This window comes from Pteronotus mesoamericanus, unplaced genomic scaffold, assembly GCF_021234165.1.
Source record: "Pteronotus mesoamericanus isolate MK-2021 breed Mesoamerican mustached bat unplaced genomic scaffold, CSHL_Meso_final scaffold_85, whole genome shotgun sequence".
Classification (NCBI taxonomy): domain Eukaryota; kingdom Metazoa; phylum Chordata; class Mammalia; order Chiroptera; family Mormoopidae; genus Pteronotus; species Pteronotus mesoamericanus.
The window spans coordinates 47624024-47637184 of NW_026555329.1; positions in this window are offsets into that span (position 1 = coordinate 47624024).

Here is a 13161-nt window from a genome sequence, read left to right on the forward strand (position 1 = left end):
TTCAAAATTAATAAATAAAAATTTAAAACAAAACACCCCAGCAATACTTGTTTTAGGTAAGATGTGTGGATGGATACTAAAGTTATAAGGTAAAAATTATAGGAGGAACATGATATTTGCATAGTATCAAAGCATCTTTCCCAATGTATTTATTGATTACAGAGGGAAAATATTAAGTTTAGAGCAGATACCACTTTATCCAAGTGATCAAAGCTGATATTACCAGTAATGAGACATATGAACATCACATACCTCCACATGGGATACACTGAGAAGGGCACATCACTTCTGTGTATATTTATGCAAAATGCACAACAGTTAATGAATGTCGGACCCATAGTGGGCGGAACTCCAGATACTATTACCAGAACAATGCCCCTCCTTTCCCCAGGGTCCCTCTGTTATAGGTCCTTTTGCCCACTGCCCTTAAAGATTATGGCTTTTGATGACAGAATTTGGTGAAAAGGAAAGGAAGCATTTATTCAAAACTTATACAGGTTTTGATTAATGGCTAAATGTCGCCCTTAAATCTCAAAATCCCTTTAAAACACCCACTATTTAAAACACCCACTAACAAACACAGTCCTGCCTTCCACCCTTTGCCCAGTTAGGCCAGTCAGGGGTACTGCCCTTCAGAAGAAAAAGAACAGAAGTCTGGAGCTTAGCTAGACAGGACTCTCGCTGTTCCCAGCACCATCCACTGCATTGCCGTGATCTCCAGTTCTTAATTCAGAACCATGTGGCACCTTCTCATGGCCCTTTAGTAAGAGTCCTTTCTCCCCTTTTCTTCCTGCATGGTCTTCGCATTGTTTCCTTGTGGCGTGGAGCAAACCATCTCAGAGCTTTCAAGCACACACACTGTAACCAGGGGAAGGCACCTGCCTGGCTGCTACATCTTGCTTTTCTGCTTCTTCAGCCATGTGCTCAAGGGAGCAGCCACTCAGCTCCCAAAACTGTGTGGCCAAAAGCCTCTAGCATGGCTGTTACACCTGGGTTTAAACCCCTGGGTGTATCCTCCCCTGCACATCCATCTCTGGACTCCTTCAGCAGGCACTGTAACCAGAGGACCTGCCTCCCAGTTGCATCCTGAGTTAAAGGTATGCAAACCTTCCTGGGTAGCCTTGTTGATAAGTAAAATAACCACCTTGGCATATGAGGTATGAAGCTATCCTCCTATTATTGACATGCAATATGACTCAATGGCTCTGCTCCATATCTCCCATCCCCCATGGCAGCCCACCTTGGTTGGGGGCAGGTGAGATTAACTTATATTTTTCTTAGACACCCCAATTTCTGGACTCCATTACAAATCTCCTTTGGGGAGGACCCTGAACCCCTGTTACAAAACCTTAATCTAACTGTGAGAAAATATTAGACAAACCCAAACTGAAGGATATCATAACATATAACTCTTAAGAAGAACTCTAAGTATCAAAGTTAGAAAAGACAAGGAAAAGACAGGAATTGTCATAGATTGGAGGGTACTGAGGAGACATGACAGATAAATGGGGGGAATCTTAGAAACAGAAAATAAGTAAAATGTGCAAATAAAGTCTCTAATTAATAATATTGTTACCAAACAATGGACCTGTGGGGGGTACCCAGATGCTATTACCAAAACAATGCCCCTCTCCCTTCCTTGTGGTCCCTCGGTTGTAGGTCCTTTCCCTGCCACCCTTGGAATTATGGCTCCCAATGGCAGAGTCTGGTGAAAAAGAAAGAAACTATTTATTGAAAAGTTATACAGGTTTGATTGATGGCTAAATGTCACCCTTAAATCTCAAAATCCCTTAAAAACACCTACTATTTAAAACACCCACTAACAAACACAGTCCTGCCTTCCCCCCTTTGCCCAGTTAGGCCAGTCAGGGGTACCATCCTTCAGAAAAAAAAGAACAGAAGTCCGGGGCTCAGCTAGGCAGGCCTCTCGTGGTTCCCAGCACCGTCCGCTGCATTGCCACGACAATCTGGAGTTCTTAATCCCAAAACATGTGGCACCTTTTCATGACCCATTAGCAAGGGTCCTTTCTACTCTTTTCTTCCCAAGTGGCATTCCTATTGTTCCCAGAATCTTTTTCCCTTTGTCTCTCTTGCAGGCTCTATCTCTCCTCTCTCAGTTACATTCTGTATTAAGTCTTTCAAACCTTCCTGGTTACCCTTGTTGAGATGTAAAATAACCGTTTTTGCATAAGATGTTTGAAGCTATCCTGTTACTGACTTGAAAAATGACTCTCCTGCAGGACTTTTATGGTGTTGCAACTTATATTTAAGTCTTTTATCCGTCTTGAGTTTATTTTTGTGTATGGTGTCAGCTGATGATCAAATTTCAATTTGTTACATGTAGCTGTCCAACTATATGGGAAAATATATTTGCTAATGATGTATCAGATAGAAATTTGATCTCCAAAATATATAGAGACCTCACGAGACTCCACTCTAAGAAGACAAATGATCCAATTAAAAAATGGGCAAAGGATCTGGGCAGACACTTTTCCAAGGAAGAGGTAAAGAGGGCCCAGAGACATTTGAAAGGAGGCTCAGCATCACTAGCCATCAGAGAAATGCAAATGAAAACCACAATGAGATACCACATCACACTGGTCAGAATGGCCATCATAAACAGATCAACAAACAACAGGTGCTGGTGAAGCTGTGGAGAAAAGGGAACCCTAGTACACTGTTGGTGGGAATATAGACTGGTGCAGCCATTGTGGAAATCAGTGTGGAATTTCCTCAGAAAGCTAAAAATGGAACTGCCTTTTGATCCAGAGATTCCCCTGCTCGACTATATATACCCTAAAAACCCCAAAACACAAATTCAAAAGAATCTATGCACCCCAATGTGCATAGCAGCACAATTTATAATAGCCAAGTGTTGGAAGCAACCTAAATGCCCATCAGTAGATGATTGGATCAAAAAAAGATGGTACATTTACACAATGGAATACTACGCAGCAGAAAGAAAAAAATAACTACTATACTTCGCGACAGCATGGATGGAACTAGAGAGCATTATGCTAAGCAAAATAAGCCAGGGGGCGAAAGACAGATACCATATGATGTCACCTATAAGTGGAACCTAAACAACAAAACAAAGATGCAAGGAAAATATGACCAGCAACATTGGAAGAAAAAAGAAACCAACAGAGTCAAGAGGGAAGGAGGGAGGGGTGGGCAGGGAAAGGGAAGGGAAGGGTCAAGTCAAGGAACATATATCAAGGACTCATGGACAATGCCAAAGTGGGGAAAGACTGAGGGAAGGAGTTGGGGGAGAGGGGCAGGGGAAAGTGGTGGTGGGAAGGTGGAGACAAATGTAAAAAAATAAATTAAAAAAAAATGACTCTCAATGGCCCTTCTCCAGTTAAGGCAGGAAGCTGGCCTGTTACTAATACAAAAAGTAACTCTCAATAGCCCTGCTCCAGGTCTTCCATCCCCCATGGTGGCCAGTATTGCAATATTGCACAAATACTTAGCTTTGATAAATGCATTGTGGTAATGGAAAATATTAACATTAAGAGATGGTTGGTGGAATATAAACTGAAAGTCTCTGTTTTACCTTTGACATTTTTCTGTGTCTAAATTATGTAAAAATAAAAAATAAAAACAAATTAAACAAATCTACAAGTATATTCCTTAAAACTTAAAAAAATAATTTTTTATATAACTGCACTCATACAATAGAGGTGGATTTTATATACCATATCATTTGCAAATAATGATTTTGCTTTTTTTTTTTTAGTGGTGATCAATTAATTTTATTCTTTTCTGTTATTATTACCAACTCATGACTTTAAACATTTTTATGTATTCATTGCAATTATTTTTCATGACTATCCCATCTTTTGCCAGTAGGGAGAGGCTTCAAGTTGGGTCCTTTGACATGATGCTAGTCATCTTTTTCTTTTTTTCCTTTCCCCAAAATATCTTTATTATATAATGCCATTTACAGATTTTCGGTTCTGACCAACATATTTTTTAGGAGCTCTTTAGAACATTGTTCATTTCAAACTTGCACTCACTGGAAAACAGAGCTCACTTTTGTTTAAAATACTATACTTAAGAAACTCCATGCTAAAATTATTTTTACTTTTTTCTTGTAAATATATTTTCTTTATGTATTTATTTTTTACTGGTGTTCAGTTACAGTTGTCCTGCCTTTTTCTCTGTTCCTCACCCATGCCCACCCCACCAACCCCACAGTCAAACCCCCACCATTGTCTGTTTTTATGAGTACTTTATACATGTTTCTTGACTTTTCCCTTCCCCTTCTTTCCCTCTTTATACCGCTCTCCCCTCCCATCTTGTCACTGTTTGTTGCTTGTTTCCATGTCTTTGGTTCTTTTTGCTCATTTGTTTGCTTTGCTCATTAGGTTCCACTTATAGGTGAGATCATATGGTATTTGTCATTCACTGCCTGGCTTATTTCACTTAGCATAATACACTCCAGTTCTGTCCTTGAAGAATAGAGTAGGGCTGTCATGAAAGGTATGAGTGCCTTCTTTCTTTCTATTGCATAATATTTAAATATACCACAGTTTTTTGATCCACTCATTTACTGATGGGCACTTAGACTGTTTCCAGCACTTGGAAATAATGCTTCTATGAACATTGGGATGCATAGTTTCTTTTGAATTGGTGTTTCAGGATTTTTACAGTATAATCCCAGCAGTGGGATTGCTGGATCAAAAGGCAGCTCCATCTTTAGTTTTCTGAGGAAATTCCATACTGTTTTCCACAGTGGCTGCACCAGACTGCATTCCCACCAACAGTGTAGTATGTTTCCCTTTCCTCTACAACCTCACCAGCACTTGTTGTTTGTTGAATTGTTAATGATGGCCATTCTAACCTTTGTAAAGTGGTATATCATTGTGGTTATAATTTGCATCTCTGATGGCTAGTGATGTTCATGATTTTTTCATGTGTCTTGGGCTCTCTGTGTGACCACCCTGGAGAAGTACCTGTGTCGTCCATTGTTCATTTTTTAATCGAATTGTTTGTCTTCCTGGTGTCAGTCTTATGAGTTCTTTACATATTTTTAAATCAAACCCTTGTCTGAAATATCTTTGATAATTATGTTTTCCCATATGTTTTGTTCCCCTTTCATTTTGTTGATGTTTTCTTTAGCCATGCAGAAACATCTTAGTTTGACATAGTACCATTTGTTTTTTCTTTCCTTTATATCCCTTGACTCAAGGGATGTATTTTTGAAAATATTGTGCGGGGTGGGATATCTGAGATTTTCCTTGCTATGTTTTCTTGTAGGACCTGTATGGTGTCACGACTTATATTTAAGTCTTTTATCTATTTTGAGTTTATTTTTGTGTATGCTGTAAGTTGGTGGTCTAGTGTCATCTTTTTGCATGTAGTTGTCCAGATCTCCCAGTACCATTTATTGAAGAGGCTATTTTTACTCCATTCTATGCTTCTGCCCCCTTTGACAAATATCAATTGACCATATTGATATGGGTTTATTTCTGGCCTCTCTATTCTGTTCCATTGGTTAATGTGTCTGTTCTTATGCCAATACCAGACTCTATGATTACAGTGGCTTTGTAATATAGTTTGATATCAGATATTGTGATCATTCCTCCCTTGTTCTCTTTTCTTAAAATTGCTGAGGATATTTGGTGTCATTTATGGTTCCATATAAATTTTTGAAATGTTTATTCTATATCTTTGAAATATGTCATTGCTATTTTGTAATGGATTGTGTGAATCTATGGAGTGCTTTGGGTAGTATGAACATTTCGATGGTGCTAATTCTTCCAATCCATGAACACGCTATATGCTTCCATTTATTTGTGTCTTCCTTAATTTCTTTCTTCAGTGTTGTGTAGTTTTTTGACTACAAGTCTTTTTCCTCCTTGGTTAAGTTTATTCCTAAGTATTTTATGTTTGTTGTTGCTATAGTAAATGGGATTTGTTTTTTGATTTCTGTTTCAGATGTATGAAGATGTTTGATTTCTGAATGTTGACTTTGTATCCCACAGTTTTAGCAAATTCATTTATTAGGTTGAGTAGTTTTCTAGTGGAGTCTATTGGGTTTTCTATGTGCACTATCATGTCTTCTGCAAATAGTGACAACTTTACTTCCACCATTCCAATTTGGATGCTTTTTATATCCTTTTTCTGTCTGATTAATGTGACTAGAACTTTCAATATCATGTTGAATAGAAATAGTGAAAGAGGACACCCTTATCTTATGCCTGATCTTATGGGGAAAGCTAATTTTTGTCCAAGAGTATGATGTCGGCTGTAGGTTTCTTGTATATGGCCTTTATTATGTTGAGGTATGCTCCCTCTACTCCCACTTTCCTGAGTGTTTTGTCATAAATGGATGCTGTACTTTACCACGTGTTTTTTCAGCATATATTAATATGATCTTGTGGTTTTTGACTTTTACATTGTTTATGTGATGTGTTAGATTTATTGATTTGCATATATTGTACCATCCTTGCATATCTGGGATGCAACCCACTTGATCATGGTGTATTATTTCTTTAATGTATTGCTGGATATGGTTTGCCCATATTGTGTTGAAGATTTTAGCATGTATGCTCATCAGCGATATTGATCTTTAGTTTTCTTTCTTTTGTGTGTCTTTTTCTGGTTTTAGAATTAGGATAATACTGGCCTCTTAAAAAAGAGTTTGAGGGTCTTCTCTCTTCTTGGACTTTTTAGAATAATTTGAGAAGAATTGGGGTTATCTCTTCTCTAAATGTGAGGTAAATTTCTCCTGTGAAGCCCTCTGGCCCAGGGCTTTTGTGTGCCAGGAGTTTTTTGATTACTGCTTGAGTTTCAGTAGCTGATACCAGTCTAATCAGGCTTTTTGCTTCTCTAGACTCAGTTTTGTAAGAGTATACATTTCTAGAAATTTGTCCATTTCACTGGGTGGTCAAATTTCTTGTCATATAGTTGTTCATAGTAATTTCTCACCATCTTTTTTATTTCTTTGATATCAGTTGTAATTTTACCTGTTTCATTTCTGATTTTATTTATTTGGGTCTTCTTTCTTTTTTTCATGATGAGTCTGCTTAAAGGCTTTTTGATTTTGTTTATCTTTTCAAAGAAACAACTCCTACATTTATTGATCCTTTGGATTGTTCTCTTAGTCTCTATGTCATTTAATTCTGATCTGATCTAGATTATTTCTTTCCTTCTATTCACTCTGGGCTTTGTTTGTTGTTGTTTCTCTAGTTTTTGTAGGTGTAGGTTAGATCATCTATTTGAAATTTTTCTGTCTTTTTTAGGAGGCCTGTATTGCTCTGAACTGCCCTCTCAGGACTACCTTCACTGTGTCCCATAGGTTTTGGGTTGTTGTGTATTCAATTTAATTTTTTTCAGAATCTTTTTTATTTCTTCCTTGATGTCATTTTTGACCCATTCTTTGTAATATCATGTTATTTAGTCTCCATGGGTTTGATTGTTTTGAGTTTTTTCCTTGAGGTTGGTTTCTAGTTGCAAACCCTTGTGGTCTGAGAAAATGCTTGATATGATTTCAATTTTCCTGAATTTGTGGAGGCTTTTTTAATGTCTTATAATGTGGTCAGTCTTTGAAAATATTACATTTGCATATGAAAATAATGTATATTTTGCTTCTTTGGGGTAAAAGACCTGTATATATCAGTATAGACAATTTCATTATTGTGTTGTTCAGTGCAAAAAGTAAATATTTTCTTATCCATTCAGGTACCCCGTGTCTTTTGATTGGAGCATTTAATACATTTACATTTAATGTTACTACTGAAAGGTATCTATTCATTGTCATTTTTTTCCTTTTTTACCTGTGTTCTTCTCTCTCCCTGTCTTTTTCTTCATCTCTTAAAGCAGTCCTTTTAGGATTTCTTGCAGTGCTGGCTTGGTGGTGGTATATTCTTTTAGCCCTCTTTTGCCTGCAAAACCCCTTATTTCACCTTTCATTTTAAATGAGAACCTTGCTGGGTAGATTAGTCTTGGTTGTAGTTCTTTGCTTTTTATTACTTAGAATACTTCTTGCATTCCCTTCTGGCTTGTAGTGTTTCTGTGGAGAAATCAGCTGCTAACCTTATCAGACTCCCATGTATGTTGTTATCTGTTTCTCCCTTCTGCTTTTTAGATTCTCTCTTTGTCTTTAAAATTTGGCATTTTAATGATGATGTGTCTTAGAGTAGGCCTCTTTGGGTTCATCTTGAATAGGTTCATCTTTGGGTTCATCTGTGCTTCCTGAACTTGCATGGCCTTTCCCTTTTCCAAGTTCAGGAAGTTTTCTGTCATTATTTTGTCAAACAGCTCTTCTATGCCTTGCTCCTTTTCTTTTCTTTCTGGTATTTCTATGATGCAAATGTTGTTATGTTTCATGTTGTCCTGAAGTTCCCTTACATTATCCTTGTACTTTTTGAGTATTTTTTAATTGTGTTGCTTCACCCTGCCTTCCAGCTCACTGATTCAGTCCTCTGCTTTGTGTAGCCTGCTTTTAATTCCTCCTAGTGTATTTTTTTCAGATATTTGACAAAATATCTGAAAATATCTGATAAAAATTTGAAATTTATTTCAATTTTATTTAGTTCTTTTTCTGGGGATTCTTCCATTTCTTTTGATTGGGTTTTTTTCTTTGTTTCCCCATTTTAGGTGACCTTTTTTGTTTGTTTCTATGTCTCAGGGTGTTCTACTTTGCCTGTATTTTGTCATATGGTGGACTTCTGTGGTAGGAGTTCAGTGGGATTCAGTAGTGCAATCTCTTTGATCTCCATGTCTGGATGCTCTAGGGTTACTCTTTCTTCTGTTTGTGTGGTCCCTCTTGTACTTGGCTTCCCTCTTGTACTTGGCTTTGCTTTTGGGGGCATCTTTGCTGTTGGGTTCAGCCCTCCAGTGGGCTTATTGGTAGTCACCACTCCTACGTCGTCTTGTATGCTATTGTACAGGTGTTGGTTAACAAAGCAGTGTTACCAGACAACTAGACATATAGCAGCAAAAAACAAAACAAAACAAAACAAAAACACCACATCAGCAATATTAACTGCAATTGTTCAAAGATTAAGAACCATGAAGAGAGATCAAGTATATTTTAATATGGGACAAATAGAATATGAGGTGCCTAAAGGAGGGGAAAATGTTTTTAAGTGGGATGATGGAGGAGAATTAATGAGAGTACGGATAGATCTGAGGTGAAGAAAGGGAAAGAATAAAATTTAAACATAAGTAAAACACTGAAGGGCAATGGCAAAAATAGAGTAAGTAAAGACAAGACTCTACTATGAGGTTTGAAGTAAAATTAAAAAGATTTGGACCAACAGGAGCAAAATTGCAGAAAAATTGCAGCAGAGCAATAGCAATGACAGCTGAATGAAATTTAATAAAGGTGGAAAGGGAATAAGAATATTATACAAAAGAGAGAAGTGAATATGAGCTGTATACAGTAAAGAAAAATGATTTTGAGAGGAAAGGATAAGCAAATTCATAAGAGCATGGGGTAAAGCCCAGGCTAAGAGAGCAGAAAAAATTAAATACAATTCCTCACTCAACTGGTTAGGGGCAGGAAGAAGGCAAAATGGAGCAAGACGGGGATAAATTATCCTATGGGATTTAAAGTACAATTAGTGAACAAATAGGATTTCTGTTGGAGTAAAACAGCAATAACCAATGTATTTTGTCCAACTAGCCACAGTGTATAAATGTAGAAAAGAAATAAGACACTTATAAGAGGAGGAAAGAATGCCACCTGACATAAGAAAGAAAGTCTGTGAGGTTAGCTGGAGGAGAAATAGTGAGATTAAGAGATAGTAACATGGAATAATGTGAGAGAAAATTAAGTTTACAATGACAGTAAGAAAGGTCAGGAAGATGACAAATGGAGAAAGACCAGAGAAGGGTGCTGTATGGGATTTAAAATAACAACAATATGAAAAAGAAAGATCTGAAGAAAAAGAATAAAAAATAAAAGACCAATAGTAGTGAGTCATTTGAAATATGAGTGGAGTGAAACGAAAAATTAAAACCCATATGAGAGGGGAAAAAACCAAACTAAAAAAAAAGAAGAAGAGAAATAAAAAAATATGTAAGTTCTGCTGAAAAGCAAGGTGAAATTTGTCTCAGCTGTTCACCTTCTGACTTCTTTCTGGATTTGTCTCTGGTTTTCCCTCAGGTCAGTGTCCCAGGTGGGTCGTCCAACTTCTGGAAGCACCACCTGTATCTCCATCCCCTGTTGTGATTGAGAGGGTTAGGTCTCTGTGTATCCCCTGGAAGCACTGTCAAATCTTCTGGGAAAATCGTGGGTGCATTTCCTCTACCCCTTCTCCTCCTGTTTTAGTCTGCCCCAGTTTATTTCCAACAATGTGTAGTTTCTGCTTAAATAGCTGTCTGTTTCACACCGGGCAGGAGACAATCTGTGTACGAGTGCTAGCTTTCTTCTGCTTGATGTAGTCTGCAGCTCTGTGTGCAAACCAATTCTCAGTGGTTCCCTTAATTCCCCTTGTTGTACCCTTTCTTAACTTCCTTTTTTGATGGTCTTAGTGAAACAGGGCCCTAGAACCCAGTGTATCTTGTCTCCCTGTGGGGAGTTCAAAGTGGGTCTTTGTGTTGTAGCCTTTCAATGTCAAGCAGGTTCAACTGGGATTAGGGCAGATGGAAGAATATTTGAAGAGCTGTGGGAATGCCTGATATGCTTTTATTGAAGGGTGGGGTGATCCATGCATGCTGCAAGCCACATGTCACACCATGGGAAGTACCAACTCCATTAATATTAACTGCCCAAAAAGCCAGCAGGGTGCCAAGATATTATATATTTATATAACAAAGCATGATTCTGCTCATATGGGCCATTCCCAAGCTTATGGGAACATTGTTTACCTCAGTTGCCCAGACATCCAGGTGAAGGAGCCTGATTGACTCCATTTTCCCTACAACCCTTTTAGGCATTAGTCTTGCTAGATTACTCTGTTGGAAAAACCCACTTGTAGTTGTTAAGCCTGCCCAGACAGTTTTGCAGATCTTTCCCTTCTGTAGGAGGAAGGGGCTGGACTCAGTTTTCCTGTTCCAGTGATTCTGCCAAGGAAAGAGGCTCAGCCTGGCTACAAAAATCAGAAGTGCACATTTTCCAGTCCACTGCATTTACAGGACTCTGCAGTCTGCACTTTCCATTTTCCATTTTTGCACCTGGTCAGGGCCAAGAAACCACTTTACTTTGCACCCCTTTGATCAATCCACTGGGTGCACTAAGTGAGAGCAAATCATGCCCACAATTCTCCCTCCTTCTTGGCCAGCCAGGTGCATACATGTGTGGTCTCTGCCCAGCACACCTCAGGTCTCCTTTCGAAAAATGTCTTTGTGGGTGCTGCTGCATCTCCAAGCCACTGCTTGTCTTTCCACACACTCCAACTCTCTTGCAAGTCAAGAGTCTATCTCAATCATGGCTAGTCATGGCCCTACTCTTCCCCCAGCTCCAGGGGCAGCCAGAATCCCTCCATTCTCTGGCACTGTCCTGGATGGTGGCTGCTGCCCCAGCTAGGGTGTACTGCTTACTATATGCGTGTGTGCAGCCTGTTTCTCCATGGTAACATTGTGAACTGAAGTCACTCCTGGCACAGGTCTGTGGTTTCCTCACCCTGGGAGGGGAGGGAGCTACTATGCTCCTATTCCTGACCAGGGTCTCCTCTAGTGTTTTCCCTATGGCAGCCATGGTTTCTGGTGCCATACCTGGGGACTTTCCCTGACCACCTATAAAGCCTCCATACCACCCACTTTGAAGTATCCTCTACACACTTTGGCATCCAAACTTCATATCAGCTAAGATTCTGTTGACTGTTCACTTTGTTTTATGGAAGATCAACTAAATGTCTCAGTTGAGTGCACAAGTAAGTGGACTCAGCTCCCACCTACTTCATCACCATCTTTGGACCCTTGATTTTGCTCTTAATTTTCTATTATTTATACCTCTCCCCCACCCCACCCAAGAAGCTTAACTCAAACAATTCAAAATCATTATAGTTGGTCTCAGATAACCTGGTAGCATGGCTGACTCTAGAAGTTTTACAGTAAAAAATAATGATAACAAATATTTATGGTTTTTACTGCACATCAGGCACTGTGCTAAATGCTTTAAATGTCATTACAGGATATTTAGAGAAGTAAAATAGTTTGCTCAACTTCTCATAGTAATTTGTGTAGCCAGGATTTGAACCAAGGTTATCTAACTCTAGGACCTAAGCTTTTAGTTACATTGCTCCTAATGCAATGGGGTGTAGGGCAAGAGTCCCCTGAAAATAGAACAACTTCCATGATCCTTGATTGGAGGAATGGGGGAGGTAGGTGATATGGCATTTAAGATACATTGCATAACAATGGCAAGTTAATAGCTGCATCTTCCTGAAGAGAAGAGGGCTGCAACCCAGCGCAAATTCTGTTCGTGACTATGAAAATGTTCAGTGGCTCGTGAAAAATCTGTAGAGCTCATATAGCACCTGTGCAAGAGGTAGGAGGCAAATGTTCACTCTGGATGACCATACATTGCTGAGAACTTTTGCCCTGACTAAGGATGGCAGCCAAAATAAGGTAAAAAATACTGGTGAAATGGAAAAAATGGTGGACATTAACACACTATAGGAAGGACCAGATATGAGGTCATGGAGGAAGTTCCAGGCCTAGCATTTTAATGAGGATAGGCTGAAAGACAAAGGGGAGAAGACACATGGTCTGGAGTAGGAGAGAGGAGGTCTGAAAGAGAGAAGTCTGGTGAGTTGCCAGAGCTGGCAGTGCAGCAGAGGACATGTCCAGATTCATGTCTCCTGAAGAAGATGGTTGGCAGAGTTGATGGAGCTATGGGGACCTGCCTAGCCACCTGGATTAGTGAGGGAGGCTTGGAGCTGAACGTTGATCATGAATATTGAGTTGCCTCTGAGTGATGTATTCCAAAACTGGCCTAGTTTGGCAAAAGGAGGCAGGGCTATGTGTTCCTGAGTATTTTTAAAGGGAGAAAAACTTAACAGCAGAAAGGTGCCATTATTCTAAATCTTTATAACCTTTAAATAAACAATCCTTTTCTTTTTTTCACCAAACTCTTGCAGAGGGAGTTATATTTCTTGGCAGCAGGCAATCAAACCCCAAAACTGTTCCAGAACAGCATTGGTGGGATTCTGTAACACCAACTCTGCTTAGTACTATTAACAATTGATTTAAGATAGTTTTTTT